The 20,195-nt window shown below is 34.1% G+C and overlaps 1 pseudogene; it reads right to left on the bottom strand.

Annotated features, from left to right (window-relative positions):
* LOC117179677 overlaps nucleotides 1-20,195 on the bottom strand; it is a 56,979-nt pseudogene that overhangs the window by 14,416 nt on the left and 22,368 nt on the right.

Genomic DNA, 20,195 nt, shown 5'->3' with positions numbered 1-20,195 from the left:
TTAATTTTAAATGAATTCATTTAATAATTAAAATAAATTATAAATAAAATTTTATTATTAAAATATTAGTAAATATATAAATATTATTATAATATAAATATTCTAATAAAGGGGGTAGGGTATGAATATAAGAAATTAATATATTAATTAGAAATTTTATTAAACATGCAAACAGTATCGCAATTGTAGACTATTAATTTTTATTAATTATATTAATATAACCGTCAGGTGTATCTTAAAGTTTATAAATTTGCCTAAATTCTTAGGCAAAGAGAATTACTAAAGAAAATCTTTAATTAAATTGGAAGTAATTGATTAATAAATTATTTATAATAGTATAGATAAAATTCATATGTTTGAAATTTGTTAATAAAATTCTATATTTTTTAATTTTTAAAAATTTTAAAAATGGACAAAATTTTGATTTTAATGCCAAAAATTAAGAATGAAAATGATCATTTTTAAGGTCAATGTTGTTAAATATTTTAAATTTGAATTTATATTTTATAAATTTAATTAGGGCAGTATTACAAGTAATTTTTTTAAAAATATAAGTTAATTAATTATTATTTTATTTAAAATAAAAAATAATTTAAAAATAAATAAATTTAATTTTATTAATTTTAAATGAATTCATTTAATAATTAAAATAAATTATAAATAAAATTTTGTTAAAATTTTATTAACAATAATATATATTATTAATAATTATAAATCATTTAATTAAATATAAATATATTATTAAATTTAAAATGATGGGTAAAAATCTTTTTCAAATTAATATTATTAATTTATCATATCGATATCGAGGGAAAGTCCCTCTAAAAATAATAATTAAGTTAATTACTAATAAAATTTTAATAAAAAATAAAAATTTTAATGAAAAATTCCCTAGATAAAAATAAGTAAAGTTCTTATTAATATAATTATTCCATATTCTGCTATAAAAATTAAAAAAAACGGGGTTCTCTACCCCGTCCATCCCTTCTGCCTTAGATTTTTGAAATTTCCCTATCTGCTTCTCCATCTCCTCGTCGTTCAGCTCCTCTCCATCTACCTCCATCTATCTTCTAATCCCCTCATCTCTCTTTCGTGTATCTGACCCCTGAAATGAATCCTTGAAAAATTTCCTCAATTCGTCGCTCCCTATCTTCTCACTTTTCCCCACTCTACGTTTCCTAAACCTATTAATTATCTTCCACGCGTCCCCTTCTGCCTTAACACTTCTCAACTCCTCTTCCAGCTCTTTTTCTTTTTTCTGTTCTTTCTTCTTACACATCGCCCTAAACTCCTTCCTCATTTCTACGTACTCCTCCCTGTTCGCGGTCCCTTCCTTCCACAGCCTGTACTTCTTTTTCACCTTTCTCTTCATCATTTTAATTTCCTTATCCCCCCACGGCTTCACCATTCCTTTCTTCTTCTTTCTAAAAACCTTCTTTTGCACACAACCTTTCACTTTCTCTTGTAGATCCTCCCATATCTCGTCCACCGACTCCCCCTCAAAGCTTACGTTGCCTAACTGCTCCTAATACTTCTCTATCGCCTCTCTCATCCATGACACCCTCTCCCCTAACGATCCTTCTCCCCCACCCTGCCTTTCGCCAGCCTCCCCCTGTATCCACAAACTTAATGGCTGATGGTCTGATTCCACCCTCCCTTCCACTGCGAATGTCTCTTTCTCCTCCCACCCTTGCATATTCATAATCACATAGTCTATCACCGATACACCCCTCTTACTCACATACGTGTTTTCTCCCACTTCATCCCCTTTTACCATACCATTCACGACCGCCCACCCTCTATCCTCCATCCAGTCTCTTAGAATCTCCCCCTCTTTATTTATTATTTTATCCTTCGGTTTTCCTTTAAAGCTCTCCCCTTCCCGGTACAGGTCCCTTTCCGGTACAACCCTCATTTACACGCCCTCCCCCTCTCCCTCTTTATGAAATTCTTCCTCTAATCTATCCCTAACCCCTGTTATAATTCCCCCACTAGCCCTTCCTTTCCTTTTTACTTTAAACGCTTCCTGTAGCCTCCATATATACCCCCTTGGCAACTTTCGCTCTACTCAATTCCATTCCTTTCTCTCTACCCACATCTCTACCAGTCCAATCACATCAAATTTCTGAATATACCTACAGGAATCCTCATCTTTCTTCTTTACCCCTGCTACGTTTCAGTACAGCACCTTTAACACTCCTCCACCCTGCTTCACTCCCACCCCCCTACTTCCTCGAAATAAATTCCTCTACACTTCCTTTAATACCTCCTTCTCCTCGTCCCATACCCGCATTTTCTCGTCTATTTTTATTTTTTCGATTCCCTACCTTCGCCGCTCTCCCTTCGCTCCTCTCCTTCCTAGCCCTGTTATTTAGCATTCTCTGAACATCCCTTTCCTTCCTCGTCAAATCTTGATCGATAAAAACCTTTCTATCCTTAATCCTATTTTTGTGACACATTACCCCCAATTTTTCTTCCGAGCTCTCCAATTCCACCACCGCCACTTCATTCTCCTTTCTCCCCTCCATTCTAACTTTCCCTACCTTGCCTTTAACCCACCCTATGCTCTGTAGCAGCGCTTCCACCCCCTCCCTTTCTTCCCTGCTCTTTAGTTTAAATCCTCTTCTCACTATATTATTTCGCCTATCTGCCTTCTCTCTTCTCTACATCCTCAACTCCATTGCTCTTATCCTTTCCCCATCCGCTCTCTCCTCCTTTTCATTCCCCCATGTCGACTGCTTCCATTCCTGACCTACCCTCCACCTTCTTCAGCCTTTTTTCCGCCCTTTCCTTCCACACTCTAATATCTTCTACCATCTCCTTTATTTTGTCCTCTTTTTTCTTCCTTACCGACACCAACTCCTTCTGCAATCCTTCTACTTTCCCCTCAGCTCTTTTACTTCCTTTTCCCATCTCTTATCTCTTACCCTCAGGTTCTCCCCCATACTTTCCATCTGCTCCATAGCCCCCCTTACGTCCTACCTCAATCCTCTGATCTCGATTATCAGCACCTCGATAGACTCCTTCTCCGTCTTCCCCTCCATTTTATGGAGGGGGGGGGTGACCTATGTGTTCGTACGCTTTTTTTAAAGGGACTCTCTAGCGCGATTTTCTCTGGACTCTCTTTGCTTTCCCTTTTCCTCTTAAAGAGATCCTCCCTCTCACTTGCACTGGACGCTCTCTCCCTTGCCTGATCGCTTCTTTCGCTCCGATTCTTCCCCCTCCCTGACGCGCTACTTGACACCGGGCCACACACAACTGGCCGTCGTGTCCTTCTCGATATTTCCTCCCCGTCTACTTCACTACCAGCACTGCCAGTACTCTCGCTGCCGACCTCCCGCTCGTCCGTCGGTAACTGTAACCTATTCATACACGAAAGTACGCACTGCCGCCAACAGATTTCTCTTAAGGCTACTGTCCCTTACCGCCCTAAAATATCAGTTTCTTTGCCCTATTTCACCCCTCACATCCCCTTCAGGCACCCTTTTCTCACACCTCACCTCCCCCAGCACTACAAGAACCACCCTTGTCCGCCATCAGGCTCAAAATCCTGAACAATAAACTACCCTTCCCTTACTCCCCTTGTCCTTTCACCCATTCTCTTTTGCTGTTTGTCGTTCCCGTTTAAACTTTCCCTTTTAAACTTTCCCTTTTCATCCTTTCACCGTACCTTACAACTTTTTTTCTCTATTCCCTATTTCCCACTTTCCCCTTTTCTTTTCTCTTTCAATTTTCACCCATTCCCCTTTCTCATTTTTCCTTTTGGAAAAAGGGAAAGAGGGAAATAGATAATGGAAAAATGGGTGAAGGGAACGGGGAAATGTTGAAAAGGGAAAGATTAAAAGGTTAAGGGGAAAGGAAAACAGGAAAAGGGAATAAGGAACAAGGAAAGAGAAAATGAGACACCGGAAAGGATAAAAAGGGAAAGGATGAGGGGAAAAAAGAAAGATTCAAGGGGAGGGGGGAAGGATGAAAAAGGAATGGTTTAAAGGGGAAAGCGAAATAGTTCAAGGAAATGGAGGGAAGGAAAAGGGGAGTAAAAATAAGAAACAAGAAAGGGTGAAAAGGGAAAGAAAAGGGGAGGAACAGAAAAAGGGTAAAATAAAAGGGAGGCGGGAAGAACATAAAAAATGGGTAAAGAGTACGGGGAAATAAAGAAATGGAAAATGGTAGAAAGGGAAAGAGGAAATGGTAAAAAAGAATTGAGAAAAGGAAAGGGTTAAAAGGAAAAAAAACGATGTAGGGGATTGGGAAAGGGGAAAGTAAAATGCAAAAGGGGTGGAAAAGGGTAAAGGGAAGGGAAATTTTAATGGGAAAATGGTAAAGGGTAATAACCGACAAGGGAATGCGAAAACGAGAAAGGGGAACGACTGAAAAGGGAAAAGTGAAAAGGGAAATAAGAAAGGGGAAAGGAAAATGGTGAAGGGAGAACTAAGAGAGATACAGAGAGACTTTAGGGTTCAGCCCCTATCTGGTCGTGCTCACCAAACGTCCTTTATCTGCTTCACATGCTTTTTTTCATTTATTAAAAAATAAAGTTCCGTCACATGCATTTAGTATTATTGTTTGGCCCTCGACGTACAGATAACTTGTATATCCCCACTTAACGTGACAAACCTAATCGACGCGTCCGGCCGCAGGGGCAATTTTGTTTCTGGCGTCCATTTGCCTTCGCGTTCGGTGCGGTAAGATGTCAATAAATGGACTTTTCTGCACGGGAGTTTTGCGACGCGAGCGGGAGAATGATGGAATATTTGGCAGCCGTTGTGTAAAAAGAACATATACCGATATTTTAATTATGGTATTCGGATACATGCAGATACGCGAAACAAAGGACAAAGTGTTTGTGGCTGATATAGCAAATTTCGACCTTAATAAGAAATCAAAATTTTTCAATGTTGAGTGTATCCATATATGTATTTGAATGGCAAAACGTGGAAGTTTTCGGAAAATATTGTTTTCGTACCAGTCAGTTTTGTATAACATAACATTTAGAAATCATTAAAATAAACTGCAGTGTTTATTAAAATTATTATATTTTAGCCTATAAATAATTAAAATTCGATTGCTTCAGAGTATTTCCCCTCCTTTTCTCGTTCTTTCACTTAACTACGAACTGAATTAATAGAATCCAACACATAAATCCAACTATTAACGGGCCTAACCGAATTATGTTTGGTTACAAAGTCTATACTCTTATATTTTTGGACGAGAATTCATTTTATTCATAAAAATTTAACAGTTTTTGTGCATAATTCGTCTTTTCGTGTTAACAGTTAAACTATTCTGGTTATAAAATGAAATTTTGTAAAAAATTCGTCTTTGTATTTGAGAATTTGAACTCTCTTGTTGAAAATTTCTATTGTTTTTTTGAAAATTGATTTTTTTGGTATAAATATAATATTTTTTGGTCGTAACTTAAACTGCTTTGTTAACAAATCATTTTTTGTTGAAAATCCTCAATTTCTTTCAAAATAATCACTGCTTCAAAATGTATACTTTGTTTAAATATCTTCTTTTTAAATAAATGTTTGTAACTGAAAATTGAAGTATTTGTTTAAACATTGGTCTATTCTGTTAAAAAGAAATATTTTTATATTAAATTATTTGGTCTTTTTAGAGATGTGAAATTCAAGAATTTGTTTCACATTTTTTTCCCCCGCAGAGTGGAGAATTCACCTTTTTTGTAAAAGAATATTATTATTTTGAGAACAATTCAACAATTTTGTTAAATTCATACTTTTTGGTTAAGAATACAATTATTTAGGTAAACATCAACTTTTTTCAAAAAGTTCATATTTTGGGTTGAAAATTCAACTATATTTCGTTTAAAATTAAAAATGTATAAAACTTTATCTCCTGTGGTATACAAATCGAATAGATTTTGATAAAAAATTTGTAATTTTTGTTTCAATTCTGCTGTTTTTAATTTAAATTAAAAATATTGTGGCTTTCACCGAAACGAAATTAAGATACCAACAGAAGTATATACAAAACACCTCAGTGCCTGTTGGCAATTCCATATAGAGCCACATAGGCCCAGAAGTCTATCAGAATTAATGAGGCCTTTCCCAAGAAGAAATAAAGATACCGACAGGAGCATATACAAACCACCCCATAGTGGCTATTGGTAATTCCATATAGAGCCGCATAGGCCCAGAAGTCTATCAGAATCAATGAGGCATTTCCCCAAAAGAAATAAAGATACCAACAGAAGCATATAGAAAACACCTCAGTGGCTGTTCGTAATTGCATATAGGACCGTATAGAACCAGAAGTCTATGAGAATTAATGTGGAACTCAGCAAAACCGGGTAAAGATACACATCATTGTGGCATTCACCGAGACGAAGTAAATATACAAACAGAAGCGTATAGAAACCACCCCAATTAGTTTTGGTAATTCCATATAGGACCACATAGGCTATGACGGTGTATGGTAGTCATACCGTCTGAGAATCAATGGGACATTCACCGAAAGACAATATAGATACCAACAGAAGCATATAGAAACCACCTTTGTGGCTGTTGGTAACTTCATATAAAGCCATATAGACCCGGAAGTCTGTGAGGATCAATGATGAATTTCCAAAAACGAAGTAAAGATACCAACAGAAACTTATAGATAACACCTTACCGACTGCTAGTAATTACATATAGATTCTTATAGAATATATAGATTCTTCTTTGTTTTCACTTCATTCTTGAAATTAATTTTAAAAATTTTATAGAACACCTTACCAGCTTGCAAAAATTTGATCCATTATTTAATATTTCTATAAATCTTTTGCTGCTTATACTAGGCAGTCTGATAAGTACCTGAAAATTCTAAGAGATGGCATTAGTATTCTCTAATGTGAACTATTTTCGTCGAGCTTGATCCTTCAAATGACGCCTGTCAAAACTTCAGCCATTTATGTTTACGCATTTACAAGTTACAGCACTGAGAAGCGACTAACCTCTGAGTTTTTTTTAATATGGAAAAATCTGAGTTTTGAGTTTTGATCAAACACTACTATCTTCACAAGAAAACGATATCCGAGACCAAGGCCAAGCTGGATAAGTATTACCCGGACTCTGCACCGTCGATTAGAACGATTCATAAGTGGTTTAACGAGTTTCGATGTGGCCGTACGAGCACAGTTGATGCTGAACGATATGGGCGCCCAAAAGAGGTCACTACACCAGAAAATGTCGAAAAAATCCATGATATGTTGTTGAATGATCCCAAAGTGAAATTGAGAGAGGTAGCTAATGCTGTAGGCATATCATTGGAACATGTGGGCAATATCGTGCATTCAGTTTTGGGCATGAAGAAGCTCTCCGCGCGATGGGTGCCGCGTTTGCTCACAATGGACCAAAAACGAATTCGTGTGACAACTTCCCAGCAGAATTTGGCATTATTTTCGCGTAAGCCGACCGAGTTTTTGCGCCGATTTATAACCTGGATGAAACGGTTGTCTATTATCCAAAGTATCCACATGAGAATGGTCCATATAGGTTATTCCAGAAATCAATACTTGTAGACTCCTCCATGAGTTTCCATCCTGTCTTGATGATTTTATCAGCGATGAAGGGGGTGATTGAGGCATATTATTTTCTTCGTTCCTCTTCTTTCTATCTCCCTCTTTCTAAATCAATACAATTTATAGACTTTGGGTTGAGCCGTTTTTAAACAGAGGAGCATTGTCAATTCCCTTAGAATTTAGTGATTTATATTTAAATACATAGATATAGGGTCACGACATAGTACGTGACATCTTCCCCCCGATTTGTTCGAATCATATGGTGAAACCAATATGCTCGAGCCAAAATTTCACATTTAAATTAATTAATGTGGGAAGAATTCACATTAGAATTTTGCAAACATGCTATTTCTCTTTAAGTTGTATGGTATATGCAAACACATACATAACATTTTTGCATATGTGTTTTGTGGAAAAAAAAATTTCTTAAATATTTATTATTTTCCACATAATTATAAAGTTACAGTATTGTTGTAATTTCGTACATACTTCCCTTAAAGATTTAGGTAAGTATTTATTGGTATCCATATATTTTCTAGGTTACAAAATCTCTATAATCTATATTGCGTACAAATCATGAGAGGTTAATTATTCTTTCTTTATTAAGACTACAAAAATCTTAATGATTTCAGCTCAGTACATGATTTCTTGAGAATTAGATTGATAATATTGATCTGTCTATGGTTCGATACATGATTTATTGAAAATTCGACAAACATTTATGTAATTTTGGTTGAATACATAATTTCTTGAGAATTCGCTTAATAATTATCCAATATTTCTATGATTCTAATTCGATAAACATTTATGTGATTTCGATTGAATACATATTTCCTTAAAAATTTGATTAGTAATTATTCAACATTTCTATGATTATACATATTTTCTTGAGAATTCGCTTAGTAATTATTCGATATTTCTATGATTATACATATTTTCTTGAGAATTCGCCTAATAATTATTCATTATTTCTATAATTAAACATATTTTCTTAAGAATTCGCTTAATAATTTTCAATATTACTATGATTACAGTTCGATACATGATTAATTGAAAATTCGATAAACATTTCTATATTACAGTATCTCTGTACCTTGACTATAAGGTTTTAGTTTCATAATGTTATAGTAGCTTCTTACATATTACCTGAAAATTTGATTGCATACTTTATTTGAATGCCTTTGGTTACAACTCATGCAATATATAATTGAGTGTGGTTATAAGATTAAATTTTATTGAATCATTGATTTACGATTGAAACCAAGTTCAAACTTGATTCGGTCACTGAGGGTGATATCTCCCCTTCTCCGGCTTGAAACATGTTTGTGAAACCGCCTGTTCAAGTTTGTATTTGTAAATAACTTATTTTCTAAATAGAGAATAGATAGATACACAGTCATATAATTTTTATTAAATAGTACAAGTAATTATTTACAAATATAATATTCATTCATGGTTATTTATTAAAAATTTCAAAGTTAAGGCACAGTAAAATATGTCATACTTACATATACTTATATTGTGCTGATTTTTTGTTTATCAACTGTAGCTAAATATAATAATTAGATTAAAGATTAAATATATTTATTATATGGTTAATATGTTGTAAAGCGAAAATTCCTGTTTCTATGCTGATAATTTAAAATAATATTTGTAAATGGAAGTGTTACTTTCTTATTAATTTATTTTCTATGTAAGATTTGTTCCTTTCGACACTGTAACAATTTTTGCTATGTGGAATCTTTCATAACATCTTTCACAACTATTTTCCTATTGGCATAATTTTTTCGACCTGTGTCTGTAAACTTTTCTGATATATTTGGTTCGTTTCCTGATAATAAATTCGAGTTTTTGATTTAAAAAGTCTAAAATTTTCTTTGTCACATTTGTTTTTGCTTCTACTTTAGAATCATCATGAATTCCATTGGTATAAATAAATTCTCATTTTTCCTAATTTTATAACTAGCTATAAAGAATAAAATATCATGTATTTTATTCTTGGATTCTTTTGTTATCTCATATCTATTTTTTGTAAAGCTATAGAAAATATTTTGATTGTGTATTCAAGTATATAGAAGGCTTGTTTGTTACTTACCTGGAAAACTGTATTTGTTTCATTGTTGAAGACGTAATATTTTTTTACTTTTATTTCAAATGTTAATTTTCTTACCAGAGTTCAGTCTCTGTTTTATGAATGAAATATAAATTGTTTTCGTTTTGAGAAAGAAGAAAAATCTTCGAATACATTTAATACAAGTGTGAGCTCTATCTTTAGGATATTCAATATATTATTTGCAGAAACCACATTAATTATGAACTTTGTTGGTTAATAAAACTCGAGTGTAACATAGATTTTTCGTAGGATGTTAGTTGCAAAGAGTTCAAAAATATTATAGGTATTGTTGGAGTTATTGGTCTGTTATCCGTTTTGTCTGGTTCCGATATCATTTTCTGTTCAAAGTTGAAACTCATTTTCTAAGTGAATTTTGCTTACCTGTTGTATTTTGATTAAAAGAAGACTGAATTAGCATGCCTTTCCTTTAACTAAGGATAAAATAATTGAATTAGGGAAGTTTTAATGGTTAAATTTTGGCGTGAAAAGGATTGGGTTGTCATGCGTTTGTATTATGAAAGGAGAGAATTGAGTGAAAAGCATCATTTTAATAATTTCGTTCATGGATTTCAGAAAATTTAAAGATTATAGGAAAAAATTAACGCTGTAAATTTCGTAAATGTTGATTCCATAACGTTTTCTGCATCTTGACCTAGAACATAATACATATAAGGTTAGTGGTGACCTGTTGCAAGTAAGCTAGAGATAAATAGAGTTTATAGGAGGGGAACCGATTTATGTTATCTCCGAGGGGGGATTTTATATAGGGAGGTTTTATGACATTTATATTTCCTTTCATTCCAAATTCAGATTCTGTTTATTGTTTTTATTCGTAAATATATAGACTTGTTTGGTTAGGAAGTTTTATTGTATATATAACAATGTTATATAGTATGTTGGGTAGGATTTAAGAAAATAGGATTTCCCTTAAATTGTATAAATTTAGATTTTCAGGAAGATAATTTTTTATTGTTAACTTTATGTGTTTAGGGAAACCATCTTGTTTTTCTGATGTATAGATTTTGTAAGTTGCCTTTGAACGTTCGTTCGGAGTTTTTCGTGAATTTCGTGAATTGCTATGTATGTATTTGTTTAAAAGTATTTTTGATTTAATTGGCGACACATTATTAGATTGCTATCGTTTTAAAGAGTATTGTTTTTATGTAACAGTAGATAATATTAAGATTCGTACTCCATTCTGGTGGTATGGAACCCGGTATTGTAATCCTAGTTGGGAAAGGATTTTTTTCCTAAAACATTTTATTCTCCACAACTAACCCCTTGTTTATTTTGAATTATATTATAATGGGTATACTAAGCTTTATTTTAAAGATGAAATGTATTATTTAATAAGAGGAAAAGATTTCCTTACTTTAGTCGGGGCTTGTGATTATTTAGTGGGTTTAAAAAAAACAGTATTTAATGTTAGAAGAAGAGGATGAAGTGGAATCCGAAATTTGTGCAAACGGAAATTAAATAGAAGAAGAATGATAAAAGGGTAACTGGATTACACAAAATAATTTTTTATTAGTTTTAATTATTTAGGTAGTTGGTTGGACCAGAACAATAATATAATCTTTGAATTTGTGCTATAGGTGTTCTCAAGAAGAAGCTTAAAGTTGTAATTTCAGTTCTTATTCCTGAAATAGGTGCTGTATCTGCTTGAAATTTATTATATTCAGTATCTATTTAAATTGTGTGTGGATTATTAAATTGATCTATGAAAGTCATAATTTATTTGATTGTAATCTATTCATGTACAGTGCTAGTTTTTATTATATTAAACATCTTATTTATTATTTATTTAACTGAAATAATGGTTGAGCTTAATATTTAAAGATCTTAAGAATATTAAAATATTATTAAATTTATATATATATATATATATAATTTATTTAAATGTATAGTAATACTGATTAAATTTAATATGTTTTTAAAATAGTAATATTAATTTGATTGATGTATAGGAATCTAATTCTATCCATATATTATTAATTTATTGTATTAAGATTTAAATCGTAATTTAAGTAAGACAGAAATTTTAAGATAATAATAAGTGTAAAGTTTAAACTGCATCAGTATGAAATATTACTAATAATTAAATTTTTTAACATTTTTAAGGTTTAATGCATGCATTATCTTTATAAATTGATTTATTTTCTTATTTTATAGATGTCTATAAAATGGTGGTTCCAAAGGAATTGACCCCCAAGCGTTGGTGTGAAAACCGTGCCGAAAGCTGAATGGCACTTGGGTGAGGTGTCTAGAACGGTGACTCTGGGAAACCGGGCGACCTCTCAGAGTACGCAGCCTTATCCTTGCATGCGGGGCTCTACAAGGATGGACGAACCCCTTTCCCTAGCTTCTCGTGGGAACAACAATGACAACACCAAACATAGTTGTAGTCAGTGCGGTTCAAAACAACAGAACGCGCAGGGCTCCCGACAATGGGTCGGCCAACAATGCCGACCAATCTAGAGCTGGGGGAGCCAATGAAAATGGATCAATGCGATGGATCGGCGGGATCTCGCGACCTTTGGGTGGCCGGAGCGACTGAATCACGACTTGCTAGAGTGCTACGATGCGAGTGTGGCCCCTGACCGGGGATACATGGCACGGCTGCATGCTCTGTGGTGCGAGAAACACCCGGAGCTATCGCACTTTTCGCAGCCACGCCTGCGAAACCATGCTGAACTACTCCGAAAAAGGGGCTATGTAAGCGAAACGCCTACTCTACATTAGCTAGAACAAGCCAGCAACAGAGAAAGAGAGGCGACACTAAGACCAACCGCGGGCAGGCATTCAATAGAGGAAGAGCGATACTTTACGACCCGGAGAAACATCAACACCAAGGTTTCTCTCAAGCCTAAAGATCTGCCTGAAATGGATGACGAGCTTCGTGGACATTTTCCGGAGAACCTGACCACTGGGCTATCAATTATTGTGTGTATAATGCAGCGAGAGCTTTGGCCGATGCGAACCGTAAAACAAAACCAACGGTTGATCATAAGACCAAAAGACGAATGCATCAACTTGCCATAAAGATAGACTGGGCAAGACAGTACGCGACCCGCATTCACTGTGTGATTTACTACACCACATCTGGCAGGAATTTTACCGCCAAGGTTTGAAAGTTCGCGCACGAACTCCGGACCCGTTATCACAAACTTAACAAGTCAAAGCTGCTGACCATCAGGCAGCATATTGTTGAGAGAATACGGATACTATCTGATGCTAAGAGAAGTCTAGAGCGGAGGGGAGGTGGGTCAGAGAAAATCAACAGTTTCTCTCTGACTCATCTCGACTCTTCCAAGACCCTCCAGTTACTGTCGAACACCCACCCAAACCAAAGGAGGTGGAAGTATTTTGGATAGAAGTCTACGAAGTGCAGCATAGACTGGACGAAGACTCAGAAAATATAAATAGCTTCAAGGAGTTATGTGTTGCCTTCATAACACCTGATAAAGAATGCCCACCGATCACTACCGAGGAGATGAAATAAGTATTGAGAGGAATGAAGAACTATTCCGCACCGGGACCAGATTTTATTAAAACCTTCTGGTGGAAGAAGTTTTCTTCAACCCATCAGCATTTGGCCCGTATTTTCACCTCATATTTGAAGCCGGAAGAGCCGATTCCGGACTGGTTGGTGGAAGGGCGCACAATACTCCTGTCGAAAATAGGCAACTTAGCTGACCCGAAGAATTACAGGCCAATAACTTGTCTGAACACACTTTATTAGATATTCACAGCTATTCTAAATGATAGGATTGTTCGGGCAATTGAACCTGTGTGACAACAAATGTATGAACAACGAAGATCAAAGAAAGGCGTAGCCGGATGTTGGGAGAACTTTTTCATCGATAGATATGTCTGTAAAGATGCAGCATTCTACCAGCGTGACCTATCGATGACCTGGATTTATTATCGGAAGCTTTCGATTCGACCTTCCATAGACTTACCATCTGTCTTTTGGAAATCTTAAAGGTTCATCCTCAAATAGTTGGGTGCATAGAGAGGTTGATGCTGCTTTGGAAAACCAGATTTACTATCTCATCTGGAAAAAATCGTGTGACAACTAACAAGGTCACCTTTCAGATGGTGTCTTTTAGGGCGACACCATGATCCCACTCCTCTTTTGCTTTACATTATTGCCCCTATCTCTAGCACTTCGTCATTCCGACGGGTACTTGTGCGGCAAACCTGCAGATCGAAAGTACAAGATCACTCATGTATTTTAGATGGACGATCTTAAGATCTATGCTAAAAACAAAGAGGAACTACATCTAGCTCTAGGGATTGTCGAACGATATACTAAGGAAATTGGAATGGAATTTGGGTTAGACAAATGCGCCAAGGTTTATTTGAAGCGAGGAAAACTTAATGGCATCCCTGACGATCCTGAGTTCGTTGATAGAAGCGCTATACGACACCTTTGCGCTGGAGAGACTTATACATACCTGAGCGTGCCCCAGAGCCGCATTCAAGATGTGACATCTATAAAAGATACTCTCCGAAGCAGATACCCGGAATATTCTGATAAACTTATAGTCCTTATCGTCGGGGCTCTTGGAGGTGCCAAGCTTTCACTTGCTAATGGCCTAAAAAGCATCCCTGCGTGTCAACAATATGCTAAAACACTTGCGGGAAAAATGCAGAACGCGGTAGTCCTTGGGTCGCTCCGCGTTCTTAGGTTGCCTAAGGCTTTTGCTGGATCGTCGTATTGATTTCTCTACAGACTGTAACCACCTATCTCACGGTCGTGAGACGTGGTTGTGGCTAAAATTTTACCGCAATTTCGCTGGGAGCGGGTGAAATTTTTCAGATTAGCACCCGCTCCCGGCGAAATCCTGCGGTTGTCCTGATGACAAATTTTTAATTATATATTAGAAAAAATTAATTGAAAAATGGTAAAATTTATTTAATTATTTATTGTATGCAAATTTAAATTCAATTAATTTTTAATTATTTGCGTAAAATAGAAATCTTAAAACAGTATATTTTTATTTCCTATAATTAATTTATCATTATTAGCGTAAAATAGTAATGGTAGGACAGTATATTTTTTATTTTATTCATATTGATTAATTATATTAATTAATTATAATTATTTGCATAAAATAGTAATGTTAGAACAATGGTAGAGCAGTATAATTTTCTTTTGTTTATATTGATTTATTACATTTATTCTAAGTTAATTCATTATGATTTATTGTTTTAAGTATTAATGTTTTATTCATTTGATTTAATGTGTGAAAGTCTAAGTCTGTTTACATGGACTATTTTGGAGGATTTTTTAATTTTAATTCTTACATTTCCTTTGCTTAGTATTTCTAATACTTCATGTGGTCCTGTGTATTGATCTTCTACTTTGCTAGGTTTTGTTCCTTTTAAAAGAAAAACACTATCTCCGATCTTAAAATTCTGTGGGTTAATTTTTTGATCGTAATAAGATTTAGATTTTTTTGCGTTCATGAGATTGTTTCTTGCTACTGATTGTATATCATGGAGTTTGGTAATTAAATTGGTTAAGTGATCACTATAAGTTTCTAATTTTTCATGTTGACGGGGTGGTTCGCTTGATGGTTGTCTTGCTAAATTCCCGAAAACTAGTTCAAACGGGGTGCATTTTGTGCTTTCATGAATGCTTGTATTGTAAGAGAAAGTTGCTAACTCGAGCCAATCGTCCCATTTGGCGTTTTTATTCACAAATTGTTTTAAGTATTCAGCTAACACGTGATGAGATTCCTTGATCAGTTAAAACTCCTTTTAGCGATTCGAAAATACAGATAAATTAAAAAAAAATGCATCTGCTATTGTACTTGCTTGCTGGTTAGGTAAATGTATAGCTGGAGAATATATTTTAAGATCATTCTGAATTGTTAAAATGTATTCATGACCTGCTTTTGTTACTGGTAATGGCCCAACTATATCCATTGAAATTTTCTCAAAGGGGACACCCGGTGTGTCAGTAATTATGAGAGGATTTTTTGTTTTTGCGCGAACTAATTTCTTTAATTGGTATTATAAACAACTTTGAATGTATTTTTGAATATCTGTCTTCATGTTTCCCCAAAAATATCTATTTCTAATTCTAAGTTTTTGTTACTCCTTTGTGTCCGCCTAATGCTGCTGAATGTTCTTCTTCAATAGGAGATTTTCGTTGTTCATTATCGGCATATTGAGTAATTCCGTTGCAGATTATTATTTTTGTCCATGAATATGAAAATACATCTTCTAATATAGATTGTATTTCTGGCCAATCAACGTGTAAAATTTTCGAAGTTTTTGCAATACTAATTGATTTTAATTTTAATTTCTCTGCTAAATCTCTTACTGATAAATTGATTTCTTAATATTTTCTGAAGCTTCTGTCAAACTACTACCTAATTCTGTTTCAATGGGTAATGCTATGTGATAAAAATTTCCTTTTTAATTGCCTAAGCTTCACCTATAACAAGATGCTTAAATTCATGTGATTCATTTCTTTTTGCTAAACTTTTGGATCCATTGTCTTTAGGTATTCCTATCGTTGATGTGAAGTATGCGTAATTATCTTTCCTCATTCTTAGCTGATCTCTACATTCTATCACGATTTTAGGGTCTTGACCTTCCTTTCGCATATCTACTCGTTGCGCGTTTGGTTTTTGTCGATCAATATGAGGCTTTCTTAAAGGGGAAAGGTTTTCGTCATTGTTTGTTCGAGTTGGTTTGTCAGGGGTTAACATTTCTTCTTAATTTGAAAAGATTTCTTGTTCGATGTCACTTGAAAATTCTTTAAGTTCATAATTTTTAAACTATTATTTTTATTTGTTATCGGATTTTCTTCACTATAATCCTGATATTCTTCTGCACTTGATTCTTCGGAGGTACTGAAATTTTAATAAAGAGATTCGTGTATATTTTACCTTGAAATTTCTGGATCTGAGTCTTCATTTTCGAATATTAGTTTATTTTGATTAACCACTTTTCGAGGCCTTCCTCGTTTCTTTTTGGTTTCTGGTTGCGGAACTTGAGTTTTTTTTGGGTCTTCCACGTTTCCTAATTTCTGAGATTGGTATTTCTGTACTGGAATTCGGGATTTCTGGATTTTTTTAAATTATTAAATTTTCTTGAGTTAGTTTTGGCCTTCCACGAGTACTTAATTTAAAATTACCTTTTTGATTTCCTAACTTTATTCTTTCTTCCTGAATTATTTCCTTTGATTTATTTCTTTGAGTTTCTGGATTAATTTCATGAGTTTCTTGAATTTCCTGAATCTTTTGATTTCTTGATTTTCTTAATTTCTTAGAGCTACCTTGAGTTTCTGGATTCATTGATTTCTTAGATTTAACTTGAGTTTCTGGATTTCTTGGAGATTCTGAATTCATTGATTTCTTAGACCCAACTAGGGTTTCTGGATTTCTTAGATATTCTGAATTCATTGATTTCTTAGACCTAACTAGAGTTTCTGGATTTCTTAGAGTTTCTGAATTCATTGCTTTCTTAGACCTAACTTGAGTTTCTGATTCATTGATTTCTTAGACGTAACTTGAGTTTCTTGATTTCTTGGAGTTTCTGAATTCATTAATTTCTTAAACCTAACTTGAGATTCTGGATTTCTTAGATTTCGCATTTTCCTCTAATTATTACTGCATTACATCTTACATTTATTATTTTATCCTATGTAATTGAGTTTACTGGTTTCTTTTGAAAATTTTCCGTAATTATTTTTTTGATTCTCTTAATATTTTCTTGGAAATTTTATGTGCTTGGAACATTTAATAATATGTTAATCATGCCCAAAATAATGAATATAAAGGGGTTCAAAATATTTGAGGAATTTTCGAGGCTTGATAAAATATTATTAATTTTTATATTTTGATCTGAAGTTGGGTTCGTTGGGTTTCTTCCTTCAAGAGCATCGTAGCCAATTTCTTCTAAACATGTTAAATTTATATTTTTTTGGCTTTCTTCGTTATCTGAATTTTCATCATATTCTTCCCCTTCATATTCTTCTCCTTTATCTTCTGATTCTTCTCCTTCTTCGTCTGTTTTTTCTATTTCTTCTTCCTGGTCCAGAAGAAAGGTCTAAGAAAGCATCCAGAGGTGACTGTTGTCACCTCCAAAGCTCGTGGCCGCTCGTAATTGTATACCTACAACATCATCGCAGGATGTTTCAACCAGCGTAATAAATTATTTGAATAAAGTTATAACATTCTAATCTCATCAGTCACTTGACTTAGTCCCTGGCTATGATGTATCACCGGGTTTGCCCAAGTAAAAGTTTAATAAAAACACATAATTTTAATTTCCATCTTGTTACGCGTGAACACGGGTCACTTGAATTTTGGAACTAGATTAATGATTTATGATGAGTAACAATTTTCAATTTTCTACCGTATAAGTAGTGTCAAAAATGAGTAACACAAAACACGATTGCTAAAGCTTCCTTATTATATGTGTGGTATTTAATTTCATGAATATTTAGTGCTCTGGATACATATGCTATTGGTTTATCTTTTCCGATTTTACCTTGAGACAGAATTCCACCTATTGCAAAACCTGAAGCGTCAGTTGTAAGGATAAAAGGTTTATCAAAATCAGGTCTTTCTAACAGAGGTTTTTCGCATAATTCTTGTTTTAAAGTGTCAAATGCTTTTTGCTGTTTTTCAGTCCATTTAAAAGGTACTTCCTTTTTCAGTCCATTTAAAAGGTACTTCCTTTTTCAAAAGTTGATTCAGAGGTGCTGCTTTTTTTAAAAACCTTCTATAAATCGTCTATAATAACCGGCTAAACCTAAAAATTGTTTTATATTCTTAACATTTTTTGGAATGGGAAAGTTTTTTATTGCTATTGTTTTCTTTGGATCTGGACGTACACCATCTTTATCAATAATATGTCATAAATAAATTACTTCCGGTCGAAAAAATTCGCATTTATCCGGCTGTAATTTTAGATTTGCTTCAAGTAATCGATTAATTAATGTATTGAATTTTCTATGATGTTCTTCTAAGGAATCTGCAATGTCGTCAAGGTACACGAATAATTCTGTTCCAATTAATTCTGATCGAGTAATATTCATAAGACGTTGGAAACAGGCTGGAGCTTTTTTAAGTCCTAATGGCATTCGGTCAAATTCATAATGACCATAGAGGGTTGAAAATGCTGTTTTATGGGAGTCTTCTTTGCTCATTTTAATTTGATGAAAACCTGATGCTATATCGGAAACTGAAAAGTATTTCGCGTTTCCTAATTGGTCTAAAATTTCGTGAATGCTTGGCAGAGGAAATGAATCACTAATGGTTTTTTCATTGAGTTTACGAAAATTAAGAACCATTCTCCATTTTTTATTTCCTTGAGAATCTTCTTTCTTGGGAACGATCCATACAGGGGTGTTATAGGGGGATTGAGATGGTATGATTATTTCGTTTATAAGTAGATCATTCGTTTGTCTCAGTAATTCTTCTTTATGAATGGGCGGAAATCATATTGACGCGTACATACGGGGTGGTCGTCGGTTGTTGGTGTCTTATGTTAGAGAACATTGGTAGCAGTCAATCGTTCTCCAGGGATATGAAATCTATCTGCATTATTTCTTATTAATTTTTCTACATGTGATAATTCTTCCGCATTTAAGTGATGTAACCGAAGTAGATCCATAATTTCTTCTGCTCTTTCCTTGCAAGAAGTATTGTAAGTTTTTTCTGGATGAATTGGAAAATCATTTGATTTTGAAAAATTGTAAAATGCGTCTTCTATTGGTGTAAAAGTATTTGAATTTTCTTAATTAAATGGTTGCTCTGTAAGTTCTTTGAATTCTTCAAGAGGTACATCCGGTATTGGTATTTCTACTGATTCTGATTGAATGTTTGCTATTTTTACAAATGCTTTACCTTTATCGTTAGTTACAATTGCGTTAACTAAAAATATGCCGGGTTTTACTGATATTTGGGGAATAAATCCTGTTTTAACTTCTGGATTTTTAATGATTAAATAAATATCTGAGACAGATCTTTCAGGTAAAATGATTTTATTTGTTGATGAAAAAGGATATTTCTTGTTATTTACTTCTAAACATCTGGATGCATAATTAATATGAACATTATTATCAATGAAAAATTTTGATCCTAATACGCCATCATCATCTACGGGAACTCCTTTTGGTATGATATTAAATGTGGTTAAATATCCAAAAATGTTTATTTTTATTTGACCTAAAGTATATATAGGATGTTCATTAATTCGAGTTAGCCTAAATATTTTAACTCTATCTATGGGTGTTGATGATTTAACCATGTGTTCTTTTAAAAGATTTAGATCTGCACCTGTATCGGTCATCATACGGACGGGGTTTTTTAATCCAGGGGTATTAATTACTGTGGACAGTATAATATTTCCTTTACTAAAATTAAATGTAATGTTGACGGTTTCTAGAGGTCTGGTTCTATTTGGGTTGGGTGCTTTTAATCTTGAGATGTTGATGCCTGCCCCATCGCACCTTGTCTGGGGAGGTCTTGTTCGTTTCCCGAGTTTGCTTGTAATTGCTGAGGATTTTGCTGTATGCGTGGTTCATTG

Source organism: Belonocnema kinseyi, chromosome 9 (genome assembly GCF_010883055.1).
Source record: "Belonocnema kinseyi isolate 2016_QV_RU_SX_M_011 chromosome 9, B_treatae_v1, whole genome shotgun sequence".
Lineage (NCBI taxonomy): Eukaryota > Metazoa > Arthropoda > Insecta > Hymenoptera > Cynipidae > Belonocnema > Belonocnema kinseyi.
The sequence above is the reverse complement of the archived record's forward strand: the minus strand, read 5'-3'. Positions and strand labels throughout refer to the sequence as shown.